Source organism: Podarcis muralis, chromosome 5 (genome assembly GCF_964188315.1).
Source record: "Podarcis muralis chromosome 5, rPodMur119.hap1.1, whole genome shotgun sequence".
NCBI classification, from domain to species: domain Eukaryota; kingdom Metazoa; phylum Chordata; class Lepidosauria; order Squamata; family Lacertidae; genus Podarcis; species Podarcis muralis.
The window spans coordinates 101,703,302-101,718,909 of NC_135659.1; the positions used below are offsets into that span (position 1 = coordinate 101,703,302).

Consider the following 15,608-nt stretch of genomic DNA (forward strand, 5'->3'; position numbering starts at 1 on the left):
GCCTTTTTTGTTGCTTTTAACCTCTCTAGCAAGCCTGAGTTCATTCTGTGCTTTAGCTTTTCTGACTTTGTGTCTACACATGCTGGCTATTTGTTTGAATTCCTCTTTGGTGGTTTCCCCCCTTTTCCATTTTTTGTACATATCCTTTTTTAATCTTAACTCAGTTAAAAGTTCTTTAGATAGCCACCCTGGCTTCTTTAGGCACCTTCCATGTTTCCGTCTCATTGGTATTGCCTGAAGTTGTGCTTTTACTATCTCCCTCTTAACAAACTCCCAGCCATCATGAACTCCCTTTCCTTTTAGTATTACTGTCCATGGGATCTCACCCAGCACTTCCCTAAGTTTTATGAAGTCGGCTTTCTTAAAGTCAAGAAATTGAGTCCTAGTATGCTTGGCTGCTCCTTTCCGCTGTATAGTAAACTTCAGAAGAGCATGATCACTCGCGCCTAATGATCCTTCCACTTCTACCCCACTAACCAGGTCATCAACATTGGTTAGGACCAGTTCCTCTTGTTGCTTCTCCCACTTTCTGGACAATGAAGTTGTCTGCAAGGCCAGTGAGGAATCTGTTTGACCTTATGCTCTTGGCTGAGTTTGACATCCAACAAATATCCGGGTAATTGAAGTCCCCCATTACTACTATCTCCGTTCCTTTTGCATGCTTGGCCATCTGTTCCAGGAAGGCATCATCTATGTCCTCCGTTTGGCTTGGGGATCTATAGTAAACTCCCACAATGAGGTCTCTGTTATTCTTCTCTCCCTTAATTTTGACCCAAATGTTCTCACTTTGGCTTTGAGGTTCTAAATCTTGGATCTCTTCACAGGTATACACATCCCTGACATATAACACCACTCCTCCTCCTTTCTTGTCTGGTATGTTTCTCTGAAATAGATTGTATCCCTCCATTATTACATTCCAATCGTGGGACTTATCCCACCAGGTTTCAGTGATGCCTATTATGTCATATTTAGTTTGCTGTACCAAGAGCTCAAGCTCATCTTGTTTATTTCCCATGCTTTGCGCATTAGTGTACAGACATTGAAGTCCATTAATCATCCCCCCGTGTCTCTTATTTAAGGATTTTTTCCTCCCACCACTAGGTCTGTGTGCTGTTTGCTCCATTTGGTCTATGACATTTGGATGATCATCTTCATCAATTGATAGACTCCTACCTTCAGGAGCACTGTCTCCCTCCCCCACATTAGTCAGTTTAAAGCCCTCCTGATGAGGTTTCTGAGATTTTTGGAAAAAACATTCCTCCCAACCGTTGTGAGGTGCAGCCCATCGCTTGCCAGAAGTCCATCTTTAAGAAACTGCAGCCCGTGATCTAAGAATCCAAACCGTTCCTGTTTACACCATTTGCGAAGCCAGTTGTTCACTTCCACTATTTTTGCCTCTCTCCCTGGGCCACGTCGTTCAACTGGGAGGACAGATGAGATGACAATTTGTGCATTTAATTGCTTCAATTTCCTGCCCAGAGCCTCGTAATCTCTTTTGATCTTCTGGAGGCTATTGCTTGCAGTGTCATTGGTTCCCACATGAACCAAGAGGAAGGGGTATTTGTCAGTGGGTTTTATGATTCCTTGCAGTCGTTCAGTTACATCTTGGATCTTAGCCCCGGGGAGACAGCACACTTCCCGAGACATCTTGTCAGGCCCACAGATCACTGCTTCTGTTCCCCTCAGTAGGGAATCCCCTATCACCACTACACGCCTCCTCTTAGGTCTGGTCAGGGTTCTTCCGTGAGCTGTCGGTTCCAAGGTCGCCTGGACATTCCCTGAGGACTGACTTTGCTGCTCGTCTTCATATACCTGATCGACTGTAATGAGGGAGAGATCCTCAAATGGAGTCTGCTCTTCGTCTTCCATGCTAGGGGAGAGGACCTCAAAGCGATTGTGTATTTCTAAACAATCAGAGCGAACCCTGGGCCTCCTACTTCTTTGAGTCACGTTTCTCCATATATCTGGCTCCTGTGTTGGTGAACTAGCCTCGTTCTCAGGGGAGTCCCCTGTCTCCTCCTTGGTGGAGACGGTGTGCTCTGTTGCTTCCAAGAAGAGCTCTAGCTCTCTAATTCTTTGGAGCGTAGCTACACGTTCCTCCAGTTGCTGGACTTTGACTTGTAAGAGTGCAATCAACATGCAATTGCTGCAAGTAAAGCTGCCTGCAACCTTTGGCAAGATGGCAAACATTGCGCAAGCGATTGCAGCTGTTCCCTCACCCTCCATCTTGAGAACATGTCGTTGGGGGTGACTACAGCGGTCCTCCATCATAAAAAGCGTGAAGACAGGACAAATAACTCCCCCCCAAAAAAACCCCTAGTTCACCGCCAACAAACGTGTGAGACTAGCTCCCCTAAATCTAAAAGATGGATCAAACTGCGCGCGCCGCTAGGCGCGCGCCGCTGCCCTGCAAGCTCTGATAAGCTCCTCCCACAGCTAATCACCTACCTCAACAGAAGCCCTGCCCCCTCTGACCTTTGCACAGGGAGAGCAGCTAATCAGCCACAAGTAACACACAAGAAAACCCTTTTTTGCACCTTCTTCAGCCGCTGCCCTGCAAGCTCTGATAAGCTCCTCCCACAGCTAATCACCTACCTCAACAGAAACCCTGCCCCCTCTGACCTTTGCACAGGGAGAGCAGCTAATCAGCCACAAGTAACACACAAGAAAACCCTTTTTTGCACCTTCTTCAGCCGCTGCCCTGCAAGCTCTGATAAGCTCCTCCCACAGCTAATCACCTACCTCAACAGAAACCCTGCCCCCTCTGACCTTTGCACAGGGAGAGCAGCTAATCAGCCACAAGTAACACACAAGAAAACCCTTTTTTGCACCTTCTTCAGCCGCTGCCCTGCAAGCTCTGATAAGCTCCTCCCACAGCTAATCACCTACCTCAACAGAAACCCTGCCCCCTCTGACCTTTGCCCAGAGAGAGCAGCTAATCAGCCACAAGTAACACACAAGAAAACCCTTTTTTGCACCTTCTTCAGCCGCTGCCCTGCAATGAGCAAACCAGTGATATTTTAGAGAGCTGGCTAGCAGGCGGGGCCCATGACTTACACCATAGGAGCCTACACAACACAAAACATGGTTGCTGTATGTTGGTTTTATTTTATTTGCTTTTTATCTTATATTTTGGAAATGTACATCCATTTTTTTCCCTTTAAATTTTTTTGGGGCCCCCAAGAGAGTGGGGACTTAAGCTAGAGTTTGTTTAGCTTACACCTAAATCCAGCACTGGTTGCAAATGTGTTTTTGTTTTTTAGAAAAATTAACATCAGTTTGGGGCTGGGTGGAGCCAGCGCCGTAAATGTCTGTACAGAAATTGAAAACACTCTGAGGAGGGAGAGGCCTCTTTAAGCAGAGGCTTGACAACCATATGTCAGGAGTGCTCTGATGGTGTTTCCTGCTTGGCAGGGGGTTGGACTCGATGGCCTTTGTGGTCTCTTCCAACTCTAGGATTCTATGAGATGGGTCCTCAAAGCAGCACAAGCTTCTTCTCCCCCCTTCCTCAAAGAGCTCCAGGTGACACTCAGGCGCCTCATTACCTGGTCCAGATTTTTCCATTTCCTGCCCTCTTCCTGACTCCTGGCTCCGGGGCTTCTGCCCCCTGCACCTGACCTGGCCTCACCTGCCTCCCTCCCTGGGGCTGCTGGCAGCCTCCACTCTTCTGGGCAGGTGGGGATGTCTGCTCAGGTGGGCTCCTCCAAACAAGCCCCCCACCCTCTGAGATTCTCAGGTGCAATCCACGCATGTGGGTGGCATGGAGGATCCTGGGGTGATGCTGGCTCTTGCGGGGGGGGGGGGGCTTTCCTGCCATGCTCCTCCTGGCTGGCTTGTTCAGGATCCATCCTGTGCCCGCAGATGGTTCCCTGGGCAGCCGCCTTCTCCTGCGTCCTCCGCGCTGTCACATATTGATCTATGGCTTCTGCTTACATGGAAGGAATTAGTGATGCTCCGGCGGCTCAAGGGCTCTTCAACTACACAGCCCCCCCTCCCCCTCTGGCCCCCACCTCAGCCTGAGCATCCTCACGCAGACCAGCCTTCTGGGCCAGGTCTGACACACCCGCAGCATGCAGCTGCTCAGTCTGGTGCGCTCTCTCAGTTTGGCGGGAGGCAGCCTTATGAGCCAGACCATCAAGCCCAGGGAGCCTGATACTGTCTACACTGACAGGCAGCTTCTCTGCAGGGATTCAGACAGAGACTCTTTCCCAGCACTGCCTGGAGATGCTGCCAGCAGGGATTGAACCCCGGGGCCTTTGGCACGCAGTGCAGACGCTGTAACCACTGAGCCACAGCCCCGCTGAAAAGGGCCACAACTGATGACCCCGCTTCCTACGGAATGGGTCTCCGGAGGCCCCCGCTTGCAGAATGCCATGTTTGGTTCAGGCAAGAGGATATTTTAGGCTTCCTGGGAATCCGTTCAGCAACTGGGCGTACATCCTCAGAGGCCTGGAGCTGGAGGTCGGAAGAATTACCTGTGGGATCAAGCCATGTAGTCCAGCATCCTCCTTTCACAGTGGCCAACCAGTTGCATAAACCCACCAGCAGCATTTGAGCGCAGGAGCAACTCTCCTCTCCTGCAGCTTCCACCAAAAAGCACCGCTGCCTCCAATGGGCTGGCAGAGCCAAGCTGGTGGGTGCTTTGGGGACCTCTGCCAGGGTGCTGCTATCCCAGCTGGAAGCTGCAGACCCCTCTTCCGTGGGAGCACCATGCCAGAGCCCCCCACCTGCCCCCTTGCTGCTGCTGCTGCTGCATTCTGCAGTCCTGCGGTGGCTCTTGTCTGGCTGGCGGGGGGGGGGGGAGGCAGGCGGTACATCCAGTTCCTTCTGCAAAACTTCAAACCCACCGTCCTGTTTGAATTATTCACTCGTAATCCCTGGAGTTGGCAGCAGCTCCGAGAGGCTCCAGCAGGTGCAAGCAGGAGACGGAAGGAAAGGGGGGGGGGGAGGACATCAAATGGTAAAAACCACCACGGATTTAGAAACGCAAAAGAGGCGGAAGGGGGAGGAGGGAGAGCTGTGGTGGGGAGGCGCAAGGGGTTAGCCAGGGCAAAGCAGCTGTGTGGACCCCCAGCCCCCAAAAGACTCTCCAGGCCCTGGGGTGGAAGGAGCTTGTGGAGCAAAGGGCTGAGGAAGCCAAGGCAGGAGCTGTTGGCCGCAGAAGGCCAAATCCTGGAGCCAGACTCCCAGCACACACCTCTGCATTTCACTTTGGCCGAAGAACATGGGAACATCAGAAGAGCCGGGCTGCGGGAGGAGGCCAGAGAGAGGCCCATCTCGTCCAGCCCCTGCTCCAACCACAGCCAGCCAGATGCCTGGGGGAAACCAGCAGGCAGGAGGCGAGCAAGAGAGCCACACTCGCCCCCCCCCCTTCAGTTTCCAGCCACTGGCCTTCAGAAACATCGCTGCCTCTGACTGGGGAGCTATTCTGCCCCGGAGCCTCCCATTGGCCTCTCCTCCAGGAATGCTTAATAATATTTAATAGTCATTTTTATTATTTATACATCACCCATCTGACTGGGTTGCCCCAACCACTTTTGCTCAGCAGTCCTCCCTCCCTCCCTGTCTCAAGAAACATCCCATGTTGCAAGGAGGGGAAACGTGAAGCCAAGGCTGAAGTGCTGGGGGCTGCATTGGGGCTGCTCTGGCCAATGGCGGAGGCTGCAAAGGGGCTTCTCTCTCTCTCCGGACTCTAGGAAGGGCGACCTCCATGGACCAGCTCAGAGCCTGCTCTGCTCACTCGGAGAAGCAGGGTTGCTTCTTTGTATTCCTCCAGGCTCATCTGGAAGCTCCTGTGGGCAAGAGAGGAACTGAGCCTGCCTGCCTAGAAGCTTCTTTGGCAAGAGGCCTCCGCTCTCGCAAGTCCTCTCAGCCACCCTTGGAAAAGGCAGGGCGGCTGGCAATGGCCGGGCAGAGGCAACTGCCTCCCCAGGTTGATTTTTGTTCAAGTGAGCAGTTGGACACAAAATGTGCAGTTGGGGGGAAATCACACAACTGGAAAAGCACGAGTGAAATGAGGCAGATGTGCTTAAAAAGCACATAAACAACAGGCCATGTCAGGGATGGCATGGCCACAAATTATATGTAAGGTCCCAGCCTCCATACTCAAACAGCCCAGAAGGTATTGCAAGGCCCTCTTCTCTCTTCCCAGACTGTCCTTCTTCCTCATGGGGCAGAAGATGCTTTGTCACTTCCTGGAAAAGACCCTGAAACTCTCCTGCCTCTGCGTCTTCTGCCTCTCTGGCACCTGCCCTCTTTCTTCTGCAGCCAGCGCAAAACAGCCAGTCCAGGGTCCCACTCCACCCCTGGTGGCCAAGTGTTCAGGTAGAGGTTCTCTAGGCTGTATCCAACTAAGTTTGCCTCAGAGGAGACCTATTGAAATTAATTGCACAATCAGAGAATTGTAGAGTTGAAACGGACTTCCTCAAAGGTGGTGGACTCCCCTTCCTTGGAGGTCATTAAGCAGAGGTCAGGGGCCATCTGTCAGGTATTCCTTAGCGGTGATTCCTGCATAGGAGGGGGCTGGACTAGATGGCCCTCAGGGGTCCCTTCCCTCTCTACAATTTTATGGCCCTAACTAGGCCAGTGCTTGCCCTGGGTGGAGAGGGTGACAAGGAGAAGCCCCACAGCAGGCTCTGAATCCTGGCTGCCCCAGGGTCTGACTCTGCAAACATCTGGCAGGAAGGGGCCTCTGGGACCCTCCTCCAACTGGCCTTCTGACCGACAGACCAGTGCCCCTGCTCTGGGGGCATCCCAGCCAAGGAGGGCAGGGAGGTGGGAATGTTGTGCCAGCCCAAAGCAGGAAAGGGAGGCCATGAATGGCACGCCCTGCCAGCTGCCCCTGTGGGGCTGTGGAGTCCATAGGCAGGGAATGGCGTGTGGCCTGGGGGTCTGAAGCAGGCAGGGCCAGGGGCCCAGGAGGCCCCTCATGCGGCTGTGCCAGGGGGCATTCTGCAGCCAGCGCAGCATGCGCTTGGCTCCCCAGGGCCTGCCAGGCAGGTGCGTGAGGCATCCGACGCGGCAGAGAGGCTCTGACAGGAACGGGCACCAAAGTGTAATGTTGATTACGTTGGAAGCAAAATAAACACGAGGCCTATTTATGTATCTATAGAGAATTAATTGGGGAGCTCCAGAACGCGGCAGATTATAAATGAGAATCATTTTCAGCAACTCCAGCTCATTCATCTTGTTTCAAAAAGGGACTGTCAGCACGGAAGCTTCTGGCTCCGCATCGCCCCCTCCCTCCCTCGCCCCCCAGCGCCCGGGGGGAGGGGGCAGCTCAGGGATGGAGGACCCGCCTTGCATGCAGAAGATCTCTCATCCCGTTCCCCCCCCCCCCCAGCCATACATACACACTCCAGCTCAGAGGATTTCCGGGAGCAGAATACGAAAAAGGGCTTTTTCTGGCTGCAGGACCCTGGAGAGACAGTGCCCGCCCAAGTGGGCACCAGTGCAGTCCAGCTTGGCCAACCATGTTTACAAAGAGCTTTCCCCCCCCCCCATCCCGCTCCCAGGCCAGACCAAAGGCCCACCTGGTTCTGCGTCCCCTTGCAGGTCATTCCCAGCGCCTGGCCTTCGGAGGATTGGGTGTCCATGGGGCTAGGACTGGGGGGCACCTGCTGGGTCCCTAATGTACTTATTTTTTTAATGCACACAGACACCCGCGCATCCAGCTGACCAGCAAGAGGTTTAGAGGGCTCTCCGAAGCAGCTCTTTGTTACTGGCCACCTTGCCCAAGACCTCAAAGCCTCTGGCTTCTGCTTGAAGAGGAATCCTCTTTGTGATCTGTTTTCCTTTATCTATTTTCCTTATGGATGCACACGCATTAACTTCAAAAAGGGCCTGGCTGCTTTCAGACCTTGCATCCAGCACTCGCCACAGCCAAGGCAAGCTTTTCATCCGGCCGAGAGTCATACAATATCGCCGTCCTGAGGGCAAATTACAGCTCCCTGCCTTTCCATTAACGTTAAATGGACAAACAGAAGTTCGCTCCAAAATGTATAATCCCATGCAATGCAGCAAATTGCCACGGCTTCTCTGCCTTCTCTTCAGCACGCTGCCTGGTGCTTAGGGTTCAAGAACATAAGAGCATAAGAAGAATTCTGCTGGAGGAGAGCAGTGGCCCATCTAGTCCAGTCTCCTGTTCTCACAGTGGCTGAACAGCTGCCCATTATGGGGAAGCAGCAGGCAGGATCCGTGCCCCAGAGCCACGCTCTCCTCTCCTGCCATTTCCAACTCCAACTGCACAGCCAGAGCACCTTCTTCTTCCTGGGAGGTTTTTAAGCAGAGCTTGGATGGCCTCCTGTCAGGCATTCTTGGGCTGCCATGCCTGCCCTGTAGGACCCTCAGGGTCCCTTCCAACTCGACAATTTTGGATTCTATGGCTTCAGTTAGGTCCACTGTTGTCGGCGCTGTGCAGCTGAGGGTTTGTTTCCAGCTGCCCTGTGGGTCTTGGGTGCCCCAGAGGGAGCCAGGGGCCCTTCTTGCAACCTGGACAGAGAGAGCTGCAGCAGAGCGGACTTGGGGTTCCTCCTCCTGCCCCCCGGTCTGCACGAGGGGAGATGTCAGGCCAGGCAGGAGGAGACTCCTGCGCATCCTTCGCCGGCTGTGACGGGTGCAAGCGGTGCTTGGCAGAGCGTGCATGCATGCGCTCCCTCCAGGGACCCTGATTCTGCCCCCCTTTGATTGCACAGAAGTGGCAGCCGAGTCAAAGCAGCTAAGCCGAGCGAAGCACATCTGTGTGGAATTCCCGGTGGGATGCGCTGCGGATTCGGCAGAGGAAGCGGGCCTGGCGCACATGAATAGTCACTTCAGCTTAGCAAACGCCCTGGAAATCCATAATGTTCCTTAGCTCCAGCCCATGCGCACAGCAGCCTGCTAAAAAGGGAGGGCTCCTTGTGGGGCTGGGGGCTTGGAAGCCACTCAGTGCAAGGTTGGCGCTGTGGACTGGAGGGGGGTCACCAGTGGCTCAGAGGGCAGGCAGAGTTCACAAATGGCTCCACCTGGGGGGGGGGGTGAGCATCACCCGCACGAAGCCTGGAACTCTTCTGTTTTGAGGAAAGTCGGGGTATAAAGGTAGCACATTCAGAAAGAAGGTCTTTCCACATTAGTGTTCCAGCTGTTGGGCCTCGGAGTGAAGCAGGAGGTGAGAAAGGGCCTTGAAACCTCTTTTTAAAACTTGCTCTCTGGACTGAATTCTCCTTCGACATGACTTGGGTAGTGGCTTTGGGCTACTTAGCGCATTTGTAAAATTGGCACCATTGATCTCAGGACCCAGAATCACAGAATTGTAGAGTTTGAAGGGATCCCAGGGGTCATTTAGTCCAACCCCCTGCAATCTCACCGCCTGGCATGAGGGGCAAGTGCTGCCAGCATGGCTAAACCTCTTGAGAACAGAGACTATGCGATCCAAGGTGCATACAAGGGGACAGCAGCTTGGGGGGGGGGGGCAGAGCAGCAGCAGCAACACACACCCCCGACAGGAATGGAGGGGAAAGAGTCTTGGTGGTCTCAAGTAGTTGTGGAATAAGAGGAGAGGGTCCTCCGAGGGGTCAGAAACTGGTTAAAGAGCAGCCCTCTCTTAGTGGGGTGGGATCTCTAAGACCCATCTTCTATCTGCAGAGGTGTTTAGGTTTGCATTCCTTGCAATTGGTTTTAACAAGATAGAAGTTGATAAAAGTTTGCATGGCATGGAGAGGGAGGATGGGGAAAAGTTTTCTTCCTTCTCTCACCAGAAAACCCACCGACATGAAGGTGAATGCTGAAAGATTCAGGACAGATGGAGGCGCCACAGTTAAACTATGGAACTCCCTCCAGCGGGAAGCAGGGATGGCTGCCAACTTGGGTGGTTTTAAAGGGGGGTCAGGGGGGAGGAGAGTGCGATCCATGGCTCCTAGCCAGGATGGCTCTGCTCTGCCTTCACAGTTGCTGGAAACTTCTGGAGTGGAGGCTCTTGTGCTTGAATTCTCCTTGCTTGTTTCCCACAGGTTGGCCTGATCCAGGAGGCTCTTCACGCAGGAGGAGCAGGACTCCCATTCCAACTTCCTTCCAGGTTGAAACCACCTTTAGATCTTCAGGGTTCTTGCCCTGAGTTGCCCCAGGAAGGCATTCCCAACGCCTCCTTTCTCTGAGATAGTCCCACATACAATTCACCAAGTTGTATCGTGGGGGTTGGGGGGGATAGGTGTGCTCAACATACTTCTATGAGGTGTGAGCTTTGGGGGTGGGACAGAGAGTAGACCCCCAAACCCCCCTGATGAGCTGGTTCCATGGGAAGGCAGGAGAGGAGAAGGAAAACCCCCAGCGCACACGCATGGTAATTGATGCTCCCTCAGCCTGGCTCTTAGCTTCAGCCTCTCACTCTGGCTGGCTGGTAATTTATATCATTAAAAGAGGAGTTCGTTCGAACAGCGTTACTAATTAGTACGGAAATACTATTAGCATTGTTAACACATTCAAAGCATTTGTATTAATGCTTGTTGGCATTGTGCAAGAGCCAGCCTTGTGGAGGGAGGCCAAGGAAGGGAGGGGGGAGGAAGGGAGTAGCAGCTCAGGCACAGCCCAAAGCAGCCCCAGGAGCCCCAGTGAGAATTGGGGGGGGGGGGAGGTGCGGCAAATGATCATTCCCCCACCCCCACTGCTGCGCAGAGGCTCCTAGGGGCAGAGAGGAGCTCTCAAAGTCTCCTTTCTGGGTTCCTCTCCCCTGTCAGTTCCCCCAGAGTCACTGAGCTGAGAGTGGGGAGGGACCCTGAGGGGCAAGAGACGCTGGGGGGGCTGCGCTTTCCCAGAGTTGGGTTTCCTTTCAGGGCAGGCCAGCGGAGACGGTGGTGCCTTTCGGATACAGTGGTCCCTCGGTTTACAAATTAATCCATTCTGGAAGTCCGTTCTTAAACCAAAACTGTTCTTAAACCAAGGCACGCTTTCCCTAATGAGGCCTCCCACTTCTGGTGCCCTTCCACCATTCGGATTCTGTTCTTAGACCAAGGCAAAGTTCGCAAACTGGGACACTTCTTCTGGTTTTGCGGAGTTTGTAAACCGAATAGTTCGTAAACAGGGCTGTTCTTAAACCGAGGTACCACTCTATATGCTTTTATTTACACATATATACAACCAGACCCCTTCTGGCAACTCCTGCATCTTCCCAGCTGGTGCCAAACATCTTGCTCTGCTTTCCACATCAGCGAGGCAGAGGTGGGGGGTCTTGTTGTCTGGGCAGCCCAGGATCTCCAGGCACACTGGCCAGGCTTGCACCCGGGGGGGGGGGGTCACTTCAGTGCTGCCAGTGGTTTGGCCTCCTTCCTGGAGGCGAACTCTGTTGTCTCTTGAGATGGACGGATGCCAACGATACAACCTGAGCATAGGATGGAGGAACTCACAAAACTAACACCCCAACAGGTGTTGCCTCCCCATCAGTCACAGCTTTGGGGTCTGGCACAGAGCAAGACCAGCCTCTGTCTGTCCAGCTCCCAGCAGTATCCCAAACACACAGCGCCCCCTCCAGGCCTGTTGCTCCCCTGCCAGGATACCTGGCATCCAGCCAGGTGAGGTGGGTGAGAAATGCCATCACTTGGCTGTTGCTATGGCAACGTGGCCCACTCTTTTAGTCATGCAAAATGCGGTGCTTAGCTGAGCGGCTAAGGCCATTAGCCTAACAAAGAAATTGCTTGGACTGGCTGCAGCTCCTTCTCCTCTAGTGCAAATCCCAGATGCAGAATCCCAGGCCTGGAAGGGACCCCAGGATATCATCCCCACCCCCTTATTCTGTAGCAACATTTTGGTTGGAAGACCAGAATTTTCATATTTGAGTTCTTTAAGAATTCTTGGGTCAATGCCATCTGGACTCTGTTTGTGTTTTTATTTAGTGACTAAGGGTTAGAACTTAATTTCTTTTCACCGCTGAATTAGAAGCCTTTCAGAAGCCTTTCCCAAGCAAGTTAGTTCATGGTCAGGGATCTGCCCTCCATCCTTTGCAGTGCAGAGAGACACACAGAATTCATTCAGCTGCTCTGCGATCTCATTTTTCTCCTTTGTCTGCTTGCTCTTCTTTTTTGCCAACATTTGCCTTTCCTTTGTGTTCTTCTCATTTGTACAAGACTTTTATTTTTGACAGAAACCTTTTTGCCGTCTTCTGTTTCCTTGACTCTGCTCATTAACCATGCTGGCATCCTCTTGCGCTTGGCAGTGGCTCCTTTCCTGGTCTGCAGAAAACAGCCTAGATGAGCCTCTACTGCTGTTGTTTTCAGTGACCCCGGAGCACTCTCAAGATACCTGATCCTCTCCACTTTCCCTTTCTACTTCCTTTATACAAATCCTCTCGTTTTCTAGAAGTTTCCTCTTTTGAGGTCAAATTTGACTGTTTCGGACTTACTCAGCAACTGCGTCCAGTTCAGTGTGTGTTGAACTCAATAGCACCATGTTCTTTTTTCCCCAGCTGGATTTAACGGCACTTAATGCCTCACTCCAGATCCTAAGTGCCTTTTAGGATAAAGCCCCCAAATGCCCCCTTCTCATTGGTTCCCTGACAGATAACTCCTGCACGGAGAAAGCAAATTGTCTAGATCCATTCAAGGCCTAGTTTTAGCACCTAAATAAGCTTGGTTCCTCTGAATGATGACCTATAACAGGAGAGGGGTAAGGGGAATCATAGAACTGCAGTTGGAAGGGACCCCCAGGGTCATCTAGTCTTTCCAGAAGGATGCCATGGTCAATGAAGTCATCCACTTGTCAAGGTTGCTTCCGCTGTCATTGACCATGGCATCCTTCTGGAAAGACTCCAGGGGATGGGAGCTGGAGGCTGGGCTACAACGGTTCCACTCCTTCCTCAAAGGTCATCACCAGAAGTTAGGATTGGGCAGCTACTGCTTGGCCCCATGGCCACTGGAGCCAACTCCTAGGGGCCGAGGGGGCATCATCCCCCAATAAAATATTTGAGGAGGCTGGGGGGCCCCAAAGGTGATGGACATTGCCATTCAAATAGTGTGCATGCACTGTGTCATGTAATTGATTGTGTGGGGTGGGGCTTGCATCCCCCCCCAATAGTTTATTCAAGTTGGCACCTTTGCCTGTGGCTGTTTAGTTGCCGGGTCCCACAGGGGTCCATCTTGTCTCCTGTGCTCTTCAAGGTAGAACTTGCCCCAACATGAATTCTTTGGGAACTGTCACCTGGGGATAGAGAGCGCAGCTCCATCAATGTGCTGAGGGTACAGAGCTCTCTGTGCCATATGACTCAGGAGAGGCCATGAAGGTGTCAGACCAGGGTCTGGGTGGGGCTGAATCCTGATAAGATGGAGGCACAGGACTTAGCTGTATGGCCTGCTCTCTGAGAGCCTGCACTCCCCACTAAGGAACAGGCTTGGGGAGTCATCCCAGATTCCAACTTGCCTCAGGAGTCCAATTGCCTTCTGTGTCTGTCCCCATTTCAGGCTGATTCACCAGCTACAGCTTCTCCTGAGTTGTCTATGCTCTAGTGACCTCCTGCCTAGACTACTGTCTCTACATGGGGCTGCCCTAGAGGACTGTCTAGAAGCTGCTCTTATAGGTTTTTGTCCATCTATCCCAGGATTGTGAACTCTGACTGGCAGAGAAGAGCCTTCAGTAGCACCATCTTCCTCCTTATCCTTTTTAATTGGAGACCCTGAAGCCTGAACCTGGGGCTCTAAATCCAGGCTCTGCAAGCTCCCCCTTAACCCCCCCCCCCCCATGCACACCTGGTGCTGGGGCTCTCCTGGGCTCCGTGCCCTCTGTGGAGCAGCAGGTGGAGGTGGCAGCAGCAGCAGCAGCAGCAGCAGCTAAGAGAACCTTGAGAGAAAGTGGGCCTAGCCCACCACTAGTTACTTCTGTGCTAGACTACTGCAATGGGCTCTCTGTGGGTCTGCTTCTGAAGATGGCAAGAGTCACAGAATGTGGTCACTCTCTGGGGCTGACTGGCCAGGACATGCAAAGCTGATACTGAGCCAGTCACTTGAGCTTCAAGTGCCGCTCTTGACCTCTGACGCTGCCAGCGATTGGGGGCCAGGCTGAGTCAAGGACCTGCCTGCCTCCTTGCCCAAACCTCAAGAGCAGCGTCCAAGGCCCCTCTTGCTGGACCCACCTAGGAGAGCAGCTAGAGGCGGGGCCTTCTCTGTGCTGGGTCCCCGTTGGTGGAACTTCCTCCCTTGTTTGGTTTCCCACACCGGTTCCAGCTTTTAAACCAAAGCTGAAGCCTCATTCGTTTCCCATTGCTTTTAGCTGAGATGAGCTTTTTCCCATTAAGAACTTGGGCGGTTATAGATGATATTAATGGATATTTTACTGCTGGTTTAAACTGTGTTTTAATTGGTTTAATTAATTCTGTAGATTGCTTGGCTGGACTTTGACATCTTCCTCTCTACAAGTTTTAAACTGCAGGGGTTTTTTATTGAAATTTCTCTTTTGAGTTAGTGAGGCTTTTCATTTTAAGAAATGTCTTTTTCAAGCAAACAGCTGGCGGTGGGGACCAGCCCTCCCACAACTCCCCTGGCCAGCCAGCCTGTCCCTCAGAGTTCGGTGGCATGAGCCCCCCCCCCCCCCCCCCGTGGCAAGGGCCAGGCATGCAGGTGGTCAGGGACACCTGTCCCAGAAGCAGGCCTCCATCCTCCAGGCGCTGCAAGCCAAAGGGCTGCAGCTCAGCAGCAGAGCAGCTGCCTTGCAGGTAGAAGGTCCCTCCCTCCGTCCCTCATGGTGGCATCTCCAAGGAGGGATGCCTGAACCCCGGAAGAGCCACTGCTGCCACTCAGCATGGATGGAGAAGACAAGGCTGGGAGGGGGCATGAGAGTCACCTTTGTTACGGAAATTAGGGGGGGGGCACATCTTTAAAGTTGTTAAATGTTACAAATATTATGTCTGAATGTATCCTTTCAACTTGACAGCTCGGGGAAGTTACCTAGCTTTAAAAATAATATAAAATCAACTCCTTTGCCAGTTTCCTCCATTCCAAAGCTATTTCCCCCTTGAAAAAGGACTCCAGGAAGTTCCCAGAGGTGACAATTGCTGAGCTGATTGTTGGCCAAGGAAAGCCTAATCCCATCCAAAGACTTGCCAAGGGGCCAGACATGCAAAGGAAGTTCTATTGTACTTTGGGTGGTGGGTACTTAAGACATATTTGTCTATGCTAATCTTATACCTGAGTCTTGCCCTGCCATGTCTGCTTATGCTAATCTTGTACCAAGGACTTGTCTGGACATGTTACAGATGGGTAGCCGTGTTGGTCTGCCATACTGGAAGGAATTTTTTTTGTTTTGTCTGGACATGTTTTCCAAGGTTGAACTAGTGTAACCCCTGTCTACCCCTCCCCTTTTGTGACATGTCAGGGATGTAGCAATGATGTATCAATGATGCTGTGCAAACTGTATTCTGGGATATGGTGGGAAAGTTTTAAAAGTCTTTGTCACTCCATCCTCGGGGTTCAAAATTTGCTCTTTGAACCTGTTGCGCAATAAACTTTGGTCTACAGCTATTTGCTCTGGTTGGTGGCTGAACTCCTCCTTTATTCTGCAGGGACCCGCGGGCTCTGCCCGACCAGCTGGGGGACTGATCAGCCTCACACCTAGATTTTTCCGTAATACCTTCCAGTATCTGAAGGGCTTTCACG

The 15,608-nt window shown here is 52.5% G+C and overlaps 1 protein-coding gene across 1 annotated transcript in view; it reads left to right on the forward strand.

The window, feature by feature from the left end:
* The window catches only part of SNRPB (small nuclear ribonucleoprotein polypeptides B and B1), a 393,907-nt gene that overhangs the window by 334,889 nt on the left and 43,410 nt on the right, over positions 1-15,608 (forward strand). The window lies entirely within an intron of this gene.